The sequence below is a fragment of the Trachurus japonicus genome, chromosome 13 (assembly GCF_045865225.1).
Source record: "Trachurus japonicus isolate A0001 chromosome 13, Traja_1.0".
In the NCBI taxonomy this organism is placed as follows: Eukaryota; Metazoa; Chordata; class Actinopteri; order Carangiformes; family Carangidae; genus Trachurus; species Trachurus japonicus.
The window spans coordinates 7,956,518-7,973,388 of record NC_140919.1 but is presented as its reverse complement, the minus strand read 5'-3'; the positions used below and the strand labels follow the sequence as shown (position 1 = coordinate 7,973,388).

The following is a 16,871-nucleotide window of genomic DNA, read 5'->3' as shown; positions in this document are numbered from 1 at the left end:
AACCTGTGAATGCACTTGTCCAACTGTTCAATGTTTCAGTCATTTTTGCACAAGTTGCTGTTCTCTGACCAGGAGCTTAACGGCAAAATTCACAACAGGAGCGAAATTTGATTTTTTTTAAGGCTGGTGAGTGACAGTATTTTCTCATTTACATTTACAGAGTGATAAAAAGAGATATCCAAAATCCTCCTCTCTAAAAACTTCTGACTCTAATATGTGAACAAAATAAAACAAGAATTTTGAAAGTAGCTTCATCCATTGTTCAGATTTCTGTTCTGGAAATGTAGCTATGCAAATTAGCGCATATTTCATCAGATATTGCCTCATTTACATATTTAAACCTAAAATTTGACAAAACTTGTAATATAAAAAATATTTGTCTTAATGTGAGGGATAAACTTGGGAAATTTCACGGTGATATCTGTTAGTTAAAATTTTTTACCTTAAAATACATTAAAAAACCCATAGGCGGAGGTGGACGTTTTTGTCCACTTGAAGGGTCATGGATGTTGTAAAAATGCATTAAAGGTCCAAAAAATGGAAACTGGGGACATCCAGAGTTTACCCAAAGATACACCTCCTCCCCAAAAACCAGCCCCCAGTGACCTTTCATTTGACCTGGGGGGGGGGGGGGCAGCAGAGATTTCACAGTGATATGTTTCCTGCTGACAACAGGAACTAGTTTTTTGTTTCAGTTTAAAGTTGAAAATATCATTTTTTACCGTAAGAACATATTTTATGACAGTACACAGAGTCACCGTCGTCACTTTACACAGCGATCTGCTTCTCCAGCTTTTTCTCTTACAGGGTGATGATAAAGAAACAAACAGAATGGGATTAAAAAAAGATAAAATAAAATAGAAATACAGAGTTTTAAAGCTTCATCATGAGGCAGGTCTGATAAAATATCTACTTATACACCTTTTGAGTTTGTTATCCTCCATCTAAATTCACAGCACTGTGACAGTTTTTTTTCCATTTTGTATTTTAGCCTATTTTACAATTATTTTAAATGATAAATTAAATCTCAGTAAAATTAAATTCAAACATTCCTTAAATCTTAAGTAGGAAAACTGATTCACAGTCAGATAAAAAAAAAATCAAACAAAATGTGGAACATTTTAAAATACTATCTATCTATCTATCTATCTATCTATCTATCTATCTATCTATCTATCTATCTATCTATCTATCTATCTATCTATCTATCTATCTATCTATCTATCTATTAAAATCTATAATTAGACTACTTATTAATTATAATATAATGATGATTAATCTAATTAATACAAATCCTAGTGATGATCAGACAGAGCAGCTGGATCAAGTTTTATTTCCACCTTCTCTCTAGACGTTGTGTTGAGTTGATGATGTAAAGTGAACGGCAGAACGACATCTGATAAAAAAAACCAAACATCTAAACTATTTAGTTTTGTCCAACGCTGTGTTGAGTCAGTGAAGGCATCGCTGAGCCGCAGACAAAGGGACAGTAGCAGCTTTGTCGGGGCGAGGGCCGTCGTACGTGTCTCAGGTTGTGTTCGCTGCCTGTTCCTCCTGTGATGAGTGTGTACGAGTGTGTGTGTGTGTGTGTGTGTTGGTGCGTGCCTGTGTGTGTGTGTGTGTGTGTGTGTGTGTGTGTGTGCCTCTGTGTGTGTGTGTGTGCCTCTGTGTGTGTGTGTGTGTGTGTGTGTGTGTGTGTGCAGTTTAATAAAGGAGCTGTTGAGCGACGGCTTTGACCTCGTGACCTCCAGGCCCCAAGAATCCTTCACTTACCCTGAAACTCTGAAACTCTGAAACTCTGAAACTCTGACTCAACACAGCAGCAGGAGGAGGATGATGATGATGATGATGATGTAGAGACAAAGACAGACCAGACCCTCACACCCCCCCCCCCACATCAGAAACACAACCCAGTTCAACACGATTAATGTCACAAAACCTGCTCAAAGATGCATTCTTTTTTTTATTTTTTTTTTATTTAACCTTTATTTAACCAGGCAGAATCAATTAAGAACAAGTTCTTATTTACAATGATGGCCTGACAAGAGGCATAAGCTTCTTGAGGGGAGGAGGGGTGGGGGGGGGAGGCTGTGAGGGAGAAAAGATAGATAAAGTTAGAAGACAATAGCAAATATGCACAACTATACAAACATTCAGCAAAAAAAACAAGACATAAAGGTTAATAACAAGGATATTCAAGCATAAAAAGAATTAATAGACAAGATTTTTTACAAGCATAAAAGAGTAAAAAGCCAAGGTTTTTACAGACATTACAGGATACTTTAGAGAGCCTAAAAGTTGAGAGAGGGTAAGGAACAGGGTTATCAGTAGGGATTATTTACAAACGTAGAAACACCAAAAGACAGAGTCAGTTTCAGTAATTAGTACCAACAGTGTGTCACAAAAAGTGGCCTAGGCCGACGGCGGCATTCAAGTGCTGAAAACCTGCTCAGGAAAGATGAGTTTTAACATCCAACCACAGAGTTGACCTGTGCATATTCTCATTTGTCCAGGTCATAGTTATCTCAAGGAAATTTAAATGGAAAGCAACTGGACTTAGCTATTTGTCTAGGAAGATGTTTCACCTTCATCCAAGAGGCTTCATCAGTTCATGTAGCATCTGACCAGGCTGGGACTGGTCCAACTATCTGGTGTATTTTTTTATTTTTACTTATAAGTGGACAGCAGAGTCCAGACCTGAGGAGTTAGCTCTCCTGTGGTGGAGAAAGAAAAACAAAACAAAACAAGAGAACCAACATAGTCATCCCGTATGTGTCTGGAGTATCAGAAAAACTCAGGAGGATCTTTAACAAACACCGTATCCCTGTGTATTTCAAACCCAGCAACACACTCAGACAGAGACTGGTACATCCCAAGGACAGAACACCACACACCCACAAAAGCAATCTGGTGTATGCAGTCCAGTGCAACGAGGAATGCAAAGACCTCTACATTGGAGAAACAAAACAACCACTGCACAAACGCATGGCCCAACACAGGAGAGCTAAGTCCTCAGGCCTGGACTCTGCTGTCCATCCACATCTCAAGGAGAAAGCCCACTCCTTTGAGGACAGCAATGTCCACATCCTAGACAGAGAGGACAGATGGTTTGAAAGAGGAGTAAAAAAGAAGCCATCTAAAGCCGTTTTCCTACTAAAATTAGCGGGTCGACGCAGGTTTTTTAAACGCGGGTCGACTCGCTAACAATCGGCATTTGGCAGAGCTTAAACCAGTGGCCCCGCTTTCATCTGCGGTGCGAGAAACTCATGCCACAGCTGCTCGCCGCGGAGTGTGAGGTCCGTCCGCCGAGGCAGCTACCTCCGTGGTGCCTTCAAGTTTCTCCGTGGTGCCTTCAGGTTCCTCCGTGGTGCCTTCAAGTTCCTCCGTGGTGCCTTCAAGTTCCTCCGTGGTGCCTTCAAGTTCCTCCGTGGTGCCTTCATGTTCCTCCGTGGTGCCTTCAAGTTCCTCCGTGGTGCCTTCATGTTCCTCCGTGGTGCCTTCAAGTTCCTCCGTGGTGCCTTCATGTTCCTCCGTGGTGCCTTCAGGTTCCTGTGGAGCTGTGGAGTTTGTACAGTGTGAGTTTACAATAAACACTCAACTAGAAAACTGGAGTAGTTCAGGTTCACAGAGTTCACAGACGTAAACAAACCGCTCCACTGTAACTCATCATCATCATCATCATCATCATCATCATCATCATCATCATCATCATCATCATCATCATCATCTTCTCCTCCTCGTCCCAGTTTCAACATGGCGGCGGCTGTTTCTGTTTCTCCATTTTCTTCTTCAAAGTTTCAAAAACAAAAACCCTGAGCCGAGAGGAAACGTGAATAATGTTGCTTCAGAATAAAACGAACCATGAACCTTCACCATCGTCATCCTCCTCTGTCTATTAGTTATTATTTATTCTCTCATAACTCTTCACGTTGTCGTTTGATCCGGTTGTTTTCTACCTGGAGCTCAACTCTTTCTCCTGATCTGGTTTTGGTCAGAAAATGGTGATTCATGCTCTGGGCTCTGGGCCGTGAACGCAGCACGGCGGCTGAGTCAGAGAGTCAGAGAGTGGACATGTCCTCCCTCTCCCTCTCCCTCCTCCACCTCTTCCCACCGTGACACTTCACACAGTCAACTTCAAACCTCCAAACACACTTTAAATCTTTCTGAGTCATTTGCTCTGAGCCAAATCTAAAGGACTAATACACGTTTAAATTACAACCAAAAGCAGCAGCAGCCGCCGCCAAAACACACAGGTTCCCTCTCTTTCTTGTTGCTTTTTGCTTTTCCTTTTCTTTTTTTTCCCCATTTTTTTTCGTCTTCTGGTTGCAGTCGGGCCGTGTAATGAGATTAGGATGAATCTCCACGCAGCCGTAGAATAGAAACTCCTCTTTTCCATGGCAGCGCTGCTTGCTTTCATCACTGTTTATTCTTTTATCCGTGTTCATGTCTGAGCCGCCTGGTGCGGAGCGTCCTGTAATTAGAGGCCCAGAAGCTTCTCTGAGTGACGGACGGAGGTGGCTGAGCTTCTTCCTCCTCCTCCTCCTCCTCCTCCTCCTCCTCCCGTCTTCGTCTTCTTGGACATGGCAGCGCCCAGAAAGATAGATTTACCAGGAAACAATGATACACTGCAAAAACTCAAAATCTTTCCAAAAATATTTGTCTTATTTCTTGTCAAAATGTCTCATTTCTGGTCAAAACTAATCTCTTTCCACTTCAAATAAGACTCATCACCTAAAAATGAACTTGTTTTTAGATCATTTTCACTTGTTTCAAACACATTTTCACTTGAAATAAGTAGAAAAATCTTTCAAGTTTTTTTGTGCTTGTTATAAGGAAGAAAAACTTGCTCCACTATCAGATTTTTCTACTTATTTCAAGTGAAAATCTGCTTGAAAGAAGTAAAAAATGTCTAAAAACAAGCTACTTTTTAATGTGATGAGTCTTATTTTAAAGGGACAACAAGGAGTTTTGGAAAAGCGAAGTGTTTTCACACGCGCACCGTGAAATTCTTTGACCGGCGCAAGACAGACTCATGTTTTCATTCATCAAGAATTAAAGTCAGAGGTTGGAAGACGATCACATACCGTCGTAGTTCACACCATAAACGGATATTCGGCGGCGTTATTCTCATGGCTCGCCACGAAACCGAAAGTAAAGAAACGCTGGTCGGCTCGCCCAGCATTTCCACCACCACTAATAATAACAAAATAACCATAGAGACAAAACCATAGATTTATCTAAAATGGAGCCATTAACAAGTGGTAACGTAGATTCATCCACATTAATATGAGACTTTTTTATAACCAAATAGAAACTCCTCGTTGTCCCTTTAAAGCAGAAGTAAGCGACCCGGTGGTTTTGGCTAACTTCCTGTCAGCAGATGGAGTTAGCAGCCCCCGTCCTCGTCCCTACGTCACCACATTCACGCGCATCCCTTGGCTGCACACACAGAGAGGACTGCCCCTTTATGCCGTTCTCTCTCCTCATTGGATAAAGGTTGTAGGATACAAGTTATGTCACTTTTTATGCAAAGTTGACATTGTTTGAGATGTTTTTGTTCTGACAACTTGACATAAAGACAATTTAAACTGTCATAGATTATGTCAAGTTCTCATAACAAAAACATCTCAAACAATGTCAACTTTGCATGAAAAGTGACATAACTTACTGAATGACACTTAACCACAGCTGTCATAAGTATTCATTGATGTTTATGTCAGCTGTTATGTCAATCTTATGAATATGAATACCTATTCAAGTAAAGGGTTACCAAAGTGTCTAAAAACAAGCTACTTTTTAATGTGATGGGTCTTATTTTAAGTAGAATGAGATTTGCTTTGACTCGACATTACATTTTGACTAGAAATGAGACAAATATTCTTGGTAAGATTTAGAGTTTTATATAATAATATTTCAAGTATTTAAAATGAAATGAGTCAAATGAACGGTTGATCCTCAGCAGCAGCACCTTCCTCCTCCTCCTCGCCGACTGAATGCAAAAACTCAAAATCTTTCCAAGAATATTTGTCTTATTTCTTGTCAAAATGTCTCATTTCCAGTCAAAACTAATAACTATAATGTCTCTCCACTTAAAACAAGACTCATCATCTAAAAATGAACTTGTTTTTAGATCATTTTCACTTGTTTCAAACTAATTTTCACTTGAAATAAGTAGAAAAATCTGCCAGTGAAAGCAGTTTTTTTATGCTTGTAATAAGAAAGAAAAACTTGCTCCACTATCAGATTTTTCTACTTATTTCAAGTGAAAATAGACTTGAAAGAAGTAAAAAGTGTCTAAAAACAAGCTACTTTTTAATGTGATGAGTCTTATTTTAAGTAGAATGAGATTTGCTTTGACTAGACATTACATTTTGACTAGAAACAAGACAAATATTCTTGGTAAGATTGAGAGTTTTTGCAGTGCATATGAGTCAAACAGAGCCTGGAAAGCCCACAGCGTTCTGGCTGGGAAGAGTTATGTAAGAAACCCCAGTGGCTTGTGTGTGTTGGATGCTGAACAGTCGGTGGCTCGGTCGGTCGGTCGGTCGGCCGGTCGGTGGTGGCTCGCCAGTTTTCTTCTTGGTGTGGCGGCTGGCGGCGTTGCAGCAGCAGCAGCAGCAGCAGCAGCAGCAGCAGCAGCAGCAGCAGCAGCAGCAGCAGCGCCCCGGTGGATCTGTGGATCTATTCCTAGTGGTGTAATTAGAGGGACGAGGCAGATGAAGTGCAGAGCGGCGGCGGCGGCAGAGGAGTTCGCTCTCTCGCTCTCTGTCTTTATAACAGCTGCAATGTGTGTGTGCTTGTTTTCTTTCTCGTCTCGTCCTCCTCACTCGTCCTTAACGATCCTTGACTTGATGAGTAGGTTTCAGAGCCAAGGTCAAAATACACTCGTGTTTTGATGATGGCAGATATACTGTCTGTCTGTCCAACGGCTTGGAGCTGCTTCTCTTCTCTCTTCTCTCTGAGCGTGAGTGGCACTAGATGGAGCGATTGATCCAGCTGCAGCAACACAACAGTTTCACAACTAGATGGCAAACTGCTGATTTAGACTTTACAATAACATGCTGCTAATTTTATAATCTCATCAAAGAGTAGGAGTGGGAAACTTTTACTATCTCATGATTCGATTTGATTCTGAGTTTTGGGGCTACGATTCGATTCAAAATGGATTTTCGGTTCAAAACTATTTGATTCCTAATGATTTCTGCTTCAGTCTGTCGGTGTGCAAAGGATCCTCATGATCTACTCCAGTCTGCTTTGCAAGACAGAATGACTGAAGTGTCTTTTCCACATGTATTGAGTTTTAAACATTTATCCATGCTTAGATGGAATTGTTGAAACTCTTGCATAAAAGCAATATCACATATTGCTTAAGTAACAAAATTAAAAGTGCCTCTTTATTAAAAAAAAATAGTGCAGTTAAACATGCTTTTTTGGCACACCCCTATCAAAAAGACACAAAGTTTGTTTTATTTCTTTGTGAACGTGTGGAAAAGTTCACTTATGCATCAAATAATCAACACATTTTTCATACTTATCGAATTATTATCAACTATCAACCTCCTCTGGTTGTTATTATGATGTTAAGTTGCATGTTTTACCCGTCCAAGTAGTCGATAATCGATGTGATAATCGATGTCAGTGGTCAGGTGAATCAGCATCATTGTTCTCCTGCAAACAGTAGATTTAATGGAGAGAGTTTATTTTCTTTGGGAGCTGTTTTACCACTTTTTCTAGCTTTTTCTTTAAACTTTTTTTTTAGGAATTTTACCACTTTTTGAGAATTTTTTGCCACTTTTTTGATACATTTTTACCACTTTTTGTCTAGAATTTTAAACTTTCTTTTTGTTTTGAGAATTTTTTTTACCACTTTTTTTTTGAAAAGTGTTACCACTTTTTCTCGATTTTTCTTTATACTTTTTTTTTGAGGAATTTTACCACTTTTTTGAGAATTTTATTTTATTTTTTAGTAGTTTTACCACTTTTTCTAGATTTTTCTTTAAAGTTTATTTGAGAAATTTTTACCACTTTTTTTCTAGAATCTTTTTAAAAACTTTTTTTTTTCTAGAATCTTTTTAAAAACTTTTTTTTTTTGAGAATTTGTATCACTTTTTTCTAAAACAGTCTTTTTTCCAGAAATTTCTCTACAATATTTCCACAAATTAACGCCATTGGCCCAAAATTGAACATACACATTGACTAAAAATGTAATGTTCTTCAGTCTCTGAACAAATATTTGTGTGGCGGTGTCGCCATGGAGACGAGAGCTGGGACACCGAGGCTCTGATCTTACAAGGTTGGTTTTCAGCCAAGAGACGCTCCATTCTCCCTGGAACTAGTTACTAGTCACTGATTTAACCAGAACTAGAGACAAGGGACACATGGAGCTGAGTTAAGGTGGAAATCCTGAAGAGTTCCTCTTTAAGGAACAAAAATGGCGTTTAGGTGGATGATATTGGTGTTTAAATTGGTTTTGGCCGTTTGCATTTACATGTGGACGTGGTCTCGGTGTCTTCTGTCTCTTCATGAGATCCCAGACTGAACTCCATAACGTGGGATCTGAAGGAGGAATCATCAGTTGACCCTGGCTGTGATTTTTGGGTCGTTGTCGAGCTTCGTGCATCGTGGAGAAGAATCTAAACATCTGAAGAGCCTCAAAGTTTTGCAGAGTACTTTCTGATATATTGATAATATGTGACCCGTTCTATCAAAATGAGTCGGATGTCGCAACGTTCTATTTTTAGATAATCAGCTGATAACGTGGAAAACCCATAGAAATCCCAATTTTTTTTTTTACCCTAATTTCAAAGCAATGACATTCAAAAACAATCTCCCAAAGTTTCACAGTCCAGATAATTGAGAAAAGGCACGAAAATGATGATTAAAGTTGACCTGCAACTTAAACCCTCTGAAAATGAGTGTTGCTTCGGTGCAAAACATGAAATATCTCCTGAACCGTTCATGATAGAGACGAGCTGTAAACCGCATCTGAATCGCGGGATTCTCCGCTTTCCGACGGTCATTGAATGGTGCCTCTATGACGAGAAGGGACGGGTACAGAAACAGATGCTAAACCGAGTAGCATCGATACTAAAAGAGCGTAGCATCGATGCTAACAGAGCGTAGCATCGACGCTAACAGAGCGTAGCATCGACGCTAACAGAGCGTAGCATCGATGCTAAACCGAACGTAGCATCGATGCTAACCCGAACGTACACGCTTGCACATGTTTTACAAAACGTCAACAAAACATGACAACTTCTAAACCGTTTATGATAGAGACGAGCTGTAAACAGCATCTGAATTGTGAGATTCTCTGCTTTCCGAGGGTCATTGAATGGTGTCTCTATGACAACAAGGGACCGTATAGGGTGCGTGTAATCACGTGGTACAGGAACAGATGCCAGAGTCACTGGCAAAAACTTTAACTGCAATTTTCTCAGGTTTTAGAACGGAATAAGAGAGTAGGAGATCGTAATTCAAATGGCCACATCTTGAAAACCATCAAATGTATGACTTTGACTAGGGTATCATTTTAAAACTTATTTTCTAATTTTTCCATTGATACCAAAGTCTCAACTTTGAAATTTTGATAGATCAGGTCACATATGATCAAATCGACCCATTTTCAGAGGAAGCTGTGATAAGTCGTCCATTCTCCGTCCTTCATCAAAGCCCAGAGCGGCAGTAGAGGCAGTAGAGGCAGTAGAGGCAGTAGAGGCAGTCGAGGCAGTAGAGGCGGCGGCGGTGGCGGCTGCAGATGAATCCAGACTTGCCTCTCCTCTCTCTGTCCCATAAACCCGATCCCTGCTTTAGCAGCGGGCCGGTGTAATGAGTAGCCTGGTGCTGCCGAGCCCCGACCAGCGCCGCAGCTGGGTCGCCGCGCCAACAACTCCCCAACGGCCCCAAAGTCTCACTGATGTGTGAAAGAAACCGAGCCGCCGCCGCTGAAAAAAAACCCCCAGCGCACCCACATGTTGAACACGAGGGGAATTCCCCCACACACACACTAACACATCAACACACACGCGGGCGGGTTCAGTCGGCCACACGTTCAGCTGCAGATTGAGCTGTGTTTTCACACTCAGACAGTGATTAACGCTCTGATGAGATTTACAGCAGCAGCGGCGCACGCAGGCCGCCGCCGCCGCCGCTGCTGTTGTTGTTGTCATTAAATCAGGTGACGATTGTGAGTCTTGACGTAAAATTATAAAGGTCGAGGTGTTTTTTAAAATTATTTTATCCCTGATTATGTCAAATCAAATCAAATCAAATAAACTTTATTTGTCTTGGGCACATTATTTGGGCATAATACAGCTGCTTTGTGCTTGTAAAACATACAGTCGGTACAGTAAACGCAACATTTTATAGACAATAGACCAGTTTATCTTACAATCAATCAATCAATCAATCAATCAATCAATCAATCAATCAATCAATCAATCAATCAATCAATCAATCAATCAATCAATCAATCAATCAGCACCTCAATTGATTAAAATAAATAAATAAATAGAGAGGACATTTACACACAGACATAGCACACACACATTTGCATACACACATGCATTCAAACACCCAAAAATGAATTAAAACACTGAGGAAAAGATGTCACGGTTTTACCTCCATTTTACAGACTGGACCTTTGAGTCAAAAAGTAAATCTCCATTGTTGTGCTCTTCTGTACTAAACAGGTTGTAAAATGTAACGTACAAAAAATACCCCAACAGCTTATCATATTTTCTTATTTTTCTTAAAGAGACAACGAGGAGTTTCTATTTGGTTATAAAAAAAGTCTCACGTTAATGTGGATGAATCTACGCTACCCACACTTGTTAATGGGCCCATTTTCGATAAATATATTGTTTTGTCTCTATCGTTATTTTATTATTTTAATTAATGGTGGAAATGCTGGGCGAGCCGACCAGCGTTTCTTTACTTTCGGTTTCGTGGCGAGTCATGAGAATAACGCCGCCGAATCTCCGTTTATGGTGGGAACTACGACGGTATGTGATCGTCTTCCAACCTCTGACTTTAATTCTTGATCAATGAAAACATTCTTGACACGACGTCTGTCTTGCGCCGGTCCAAGAATTTCACCGTGTGCGCAGAGGCTCATGGGAAATGTAGTGTGAGAACACTTCGCTTTCCAAAACTCCTCGTTGTCCCAATAACAACAACTGGTTACATGTTAACATTTAACAAGCTGAGACACAACAGCAGCAATCAGTTTCTGAGCTGATGAGTGAATGTTTTGCCTTCAGGCGACAGAAAGACGAGTCCGACATGACGACACCTCGACATAAAACCAGATCTATTCAGTGATAAAGCAGATGAGACGGTGATAATCTGATGGAGTCTTTCACACCAGACTCCTTCCTGAGGTCTGTCTGCGCTGCGGCTTCTCTAAATCCATCCTCCACTTGTAAACTCGGTCTGAAAAGCTCCGTCATGTTTGGTTCCTGTTGTTTTACAGCACAACTCTGTGTCTGTGTTTTGTTCTTGTGGTTAAAGTAAAAAACACTGCAGCTCACGAAGGTGAAAAACAACACCACCATGATGATGGTGATGGTGATGATGGCGATGACGGTGTAAAAAGTTCAGATCAGATCTGTGATCAGTGTTCACACGGCCGAGCGGTGACTCAGCGTCTGTGGAAACCCTGTGTCAGAGTGGACGCCTCATCTCAGCCCACACAGTGTGGTCACACACAGGGCAATGGTAGCTGTGTGTGTGTGTGTGTAGGTGGGAGCAGCTCAGCTCATTGGTGGAAGAGGTGAGCTGTTCAGCTTCTCCTTCCCATGAACACAGGATGCAGGGTTTTGTTTGTCCAGTGCTGCCGTGGAAACCGTGTCCAGATCGGTGACGAGACAGAAACTCTCGGGTCGTTTTCACACGTAGCTGAGTTTTTATAAAAATAAAAACATTTCCCCTCTTCTGTTTTCAAAAATAACAAAGTACACACCAGATCGGTGGCTCTCAAACTTTCTTTTACGTCAAGGACCCTAAATTGACACAAATTAGACCACGGACCCCATTGGACCAAATTTTGAAGCAAACACCAGGAATACACCAATATTTGTTCTCAGACTGAAGAACATTACTGTTTTAGTCAATTTATGTTCAAATGAGGGCCAACGGCGTGGAATTTTGGAAATATTGTAGATAAATTTCAGGAAAAAAGTGGTACAATTTATCCAAAAAACGTTTAAACATTTCTAGAAAAAAGTGGTAAAAATTCTCAAAAAAAAGTTTTAAAAATAATTCTAGAAGAAAGTGGTAAGATTTCTTAAAAAAAAAAAAAAAACGTGAGAAAAGAAAAGAAAAAAGTTTTCTAGAAAAAAGTGGACACATTTATGAGATAAAGTTTTTTAAAAATTCTAGAAAAACTGGTGAAATTTCTAAAATAAAAAAGTAAAAAAAATAAATGAATAAAAGAAAGTGGTAAACATTTCTCAAAAAAAAAAAAATCTTGGAAAAAAAAGGTAAAATTTCAAGAAAAAGTTAGGGAGCCCCTTGTTGTTGTTACGTCCATAGACTGTAACATTTATGGACGTTTCACTAAAGATCAGTTTTGGCCGTCCAGACGAAAACGCTGGAGTGGCGTTTTCAGATGGATGAAACGCTGAAATGATAAAATACTTATGTGGATCAATAAATCCGTATTGGTAAATCCGTATTGGTGTGGACGGGCTCTAAAACTATTCTCACCCAATCAGGAGTTTTGCACTGTGAACGGAGTTTCCAGGAATTTTCTGTGAAAGTTTTTTTCCGTGTGGATGAAAAAGCGCTCAAACGCGTTCAAAGACATCTTTTTTTTTTTTCAGATACTGTACTCATGTGAACACGACCTGAAAGTTTAACGTACAATACAGTAGATCTGGTGCTGTTTAGTTTTATAATGCTTTTATTTTGATAGGTCAGTAAAAGTAAAAGAGTCTCGGTCGGTCAGGTCACAGCTGGAGGTCAGGAGGTCACACACACAGCGCTGCGTTAAAAGTCCCACACTGTCAACAGTCAGTAAACACAACATCCACGAAAACATAACATCAGTGTTTCTGCATTCAGACGCGTCAAACTATTTATTATGTGTCTTGTATATTTCCAATGAATCTGCATCAGAGGGACTGAAAGCAACACACACACACACACAGCTTGTCCACACTGGGGTTTATTTACACCAGTGTTTGTGAGTCACCGGTCCGGAGTTGAGTTTCCAGATGGACGACGTGAGTTTGACACAGAAAAAACAAATTCATGACGTTAGAGCAGAGAAATGTGGATTTACAACAAGTCAGGAAGAAAATCCCACACACACAAACACACACACACACACGCACACTTGGACAAACACACACAGGTTCAGTCTGAGCTCTGTGAGATCGTCCCGTGGTTCGTTCAGTTTCTTAAGAGGCCGTAGAAATGGAAGCGGCTTAGTTCGTCTGCAGCTTCAGTGTCTGTGTCCTCGCTGGATAACAGGATTACACCTCCTCCTCCTCCTCCTCCTTCCTCCCCCTCTTCCTCCTCCTCTTCCTCCTTTGTCCTCTCCGTCTTTATCAAGAGATTTTGAACGGCAGCAATTTGTCGTGGAGGATTTTGATAGAAAAGATCCTGGTGTGAAAGTTTCAGTCTGAGCTCCTGTGAGAACAAAAAACAGAGAAGTTCTGATCCGAGCTGAGGAGAGAACGGCCTTTTATTTAATTATTTATTTATTCACTTACTTTACTTATTTATTACTTATTTATTTATTTTCATAGTAATTTTCTTAGGTTGTTGGTTTGGTCAAAGATCCTTTACTATGACAAGATGTCTCACTACAAGCTGCACCAATGATATGTAATGTTACTGTCTCCTAAAGTAGGTGTGGTCATCGGTCCCTCCACCTCGTGTTGTGAACGTGTGTGTGGATTTATAAAAGTTGCTCGGTAGAGGAAAGTGAGATATTTATATTTTCTCATGATAACATACATACATAGACAGATAACAGTCATATTTAGCGTTACAAACATTAGTGATCTGGTGAGAATGTGTTGTTGAGACAGAGACAGGTCTGGAACAAAGTTGAAATTTGTCCATTTTCGTGTTAAAAAGTTGAGAAGAGATGTGTCTTGTGAAAATTGAGTCCAATATTTACTACAGTGACTCTGGAGCCAAAGAATCGACCAAAATCTGAGCTCACGTTCACTTCTCCCATTGGAGTCATTAGACTCAAGACCTGCTGCTGCTGCTGGTCTCCTAAAGGGGGCGGAGTCACGATCTGCCGGTCTCCTAAAGGGGGCGGAGTCACGGTCCGCTGGTCTCCTAAAGGGGGCGGAGTCACGGTCTGCTGGTCTCCTAAAGGGGGCGGAGTCACGGTCTGACGGTCTCCTAAAGGGGGCGGAGTCATTGTCTTTTGGTCTCCTAAATGGGGCGGAGTCAGGGTCTGCTGGTCTCCTAAAGGGGGCGGAGTCACGGTCTGCTGCTGGTTTCCTAAAGGGGGCGGAGTCACGGTCTGCTGGTCTCCTAAAGGGGGCGGAGTCATGGTCTGCTGGTCTCCTAAAGGAGTCACGGTCTAAACCGGCTTTGGTTGGGTTTTTAGATTTTTGGGGGGACGAAACTCGAAGGGGGATTTCTAGAGATTTGAGATGTGACCTCTCAAAAATAATTTTTTATCCAAAACTCAAAACCCGTTTCATATTTTTTCTCTCTAACTGGAACTAGTTTGTGCGGCGGAGGGGTACGACCACAAGGTTTTGACTTTATGCTGCGTTCGAGACGACTCGTAACTCTGAATCTCCCATGGGAAAACTTGGATTTCCGACTTCAAAGTGTTCAAAGAGACGCACCGCGACCAGAATAACCACAAACTTGTTGGAGTGGGACTAACTTTGCATTCAAAGTGCTTCAGGCATTAAAACATTACGAAGGACACAAAAACTATTTTTAAACAAAAGAAATGTTTTCATGTATTTTGGCTTTTTAAATGCATTTTAATCAATGTTTTACCACTGATGATGTGGTTCTTGTTGTTGTGTGACGTCAGACAACTAATTGTCAAAGGATGTTTTCTCTGACTTCGCTGAGTCGGAGGAGCTCCCACATGAGGTTATGTACAGGTGGTACAGCAAATGCAACATTTTATAGACATTAGACCAGACGTTCCTAAAGTTTATCAATGAATCAATGAATGAATGAATCAATCAATCAAACTATATTTGTAGAGCACTTTTCATACAGGAAGGAAATGGCTTTATATGATCAAAAAAAAAAAACACAGACGAACCAAACACCCACCCACCCAAAAATTAGAACAGTAAAACACTGAAGAAACTCAACCTTACATTAAACAATTTGTACTTTCCAGTGGGGAAAACACCAGAGAGCTGATTAAAAACTAAGGTAAATTGAATAAAATAAAAATAGATAAATATAAGAATAATGTATAGATAACGCAATGGAATAAAAGTGGAAATTCTGCATACAATTAAAGTTTAGCTGAAATAAAACAATAAGAACAGTAAACCCAATAAATAGTGGTATAAAAACATGAGGTGGCGTTCGATTGCACTTTTTTTCCGAGTTGTCTTGAAAGCAGCATTATTGTTGATGCTGGACGCTGGCTGGTGAACGGGTCCAGCAGCAGGAAGTGTGCAGATATGTAAATGCTCCGTAGCAGCGGAGCTAATAGTCCAGTCATTTTATGAGAAAAGGTTAAACAAATTGCAACAGAAGCAAACTCAACTGATTTTGTATCCTCAGCATGTCCTGAGTGAGGGGAAAAAAGCCCCGAAGAATCCCATTAGGGGAAAGTTTAGAAAAAGACCCAAACATATCCCATTCATACGCATATAAAAAATGTTTTTCACGTGTATAGGGTAAAATTATTAACCTTTAGATATCTCCATGAAAATTACTGAGTTGATTACTTACATTAAGACAAACAAAAAATGTATTACAAGTTTTTTGAAATTCTTTGTTAACATGAGCAAATTTGCATACATTCGCATAAATTTGCATAAATTCCACTGTTTTTACGTCACATGTATATATGAAGTTGCTGTGGTGGCAGCGGCATGGAAACTGGAATGAGTCGACTCCATCGGTCAACCAACAAGTTGACCGCTTTAAATTTCAAGATGACTGCAATTTTTCAAGACAGCCACATCCTTAGTAGAGCAGGTATGACATGAGCCAACAGTGCATAATCCAATTACGTATGGCTAATTTGCATACATACAACACCTGATCTAAACATTGAGTAGAGCAGGTGAAAATGTCTTGTTCAATCTTGTTAACATATAATATGTTAACAAGATTGAACAAGACATTTTTTAACTGTAATATGATATTACAGTTAAAAAAGGAATGGAACCAATTTAGGCCCATGAGCATTAATAGAGACGGAGCATGTCATACCTGCATGTGGCTGTCTTGAAAAATTGCAGTCATCTTGAAATTTAAAGTGATTTCTTGTCGGTTGACCGATGGAGTCGACTCATTCCAGTTTTCATGCCGGTACCACCACAGCAACTTCATATATACATGTGCCGTCAAAACGGTGGAATTTATGCAAATTTATGCAAATGTACGCACATTTGCTCATGTTAAAAAAGAATTTCAAAAAACTTGTAATACATTTATTGTTTGTCTTAATGTAAGTAATCAACTCAGTAATTTTCATGGAGATATCTAAAGGTTAATAATTTTACCCTATACACGTGAAAAAAATTTTTTATATGCATATAAATGGGATATGTTTGCGTGTTTTTCGAAACTTTCCCCTAATGGGATTCTTTGGGGCTTTTTTTCCCTCACTCAGGACATGTTGAGGATACAAAATCAGTTGAGTTTGCTTCTGTTGCAATTTGTTTAACGTTGACCCCTTTTTTGGCCTA

At 40.2% G+C, this 16,871-nt stretch overlaps 1 protein-coding gene across 4 annotated transcripts in view; it reads left to right on the top strand.

Moving 5' to 3' along the window:
• bcas3 (BCAS3 microtubule associated cell migration factor) overlaps positions 1-16,871 on the top strand; it is a 481,047-nt gene that overhangs the window by 73,928 nt on the left and 390,248 nt on the right. The window lies entirely within an intron of this gene.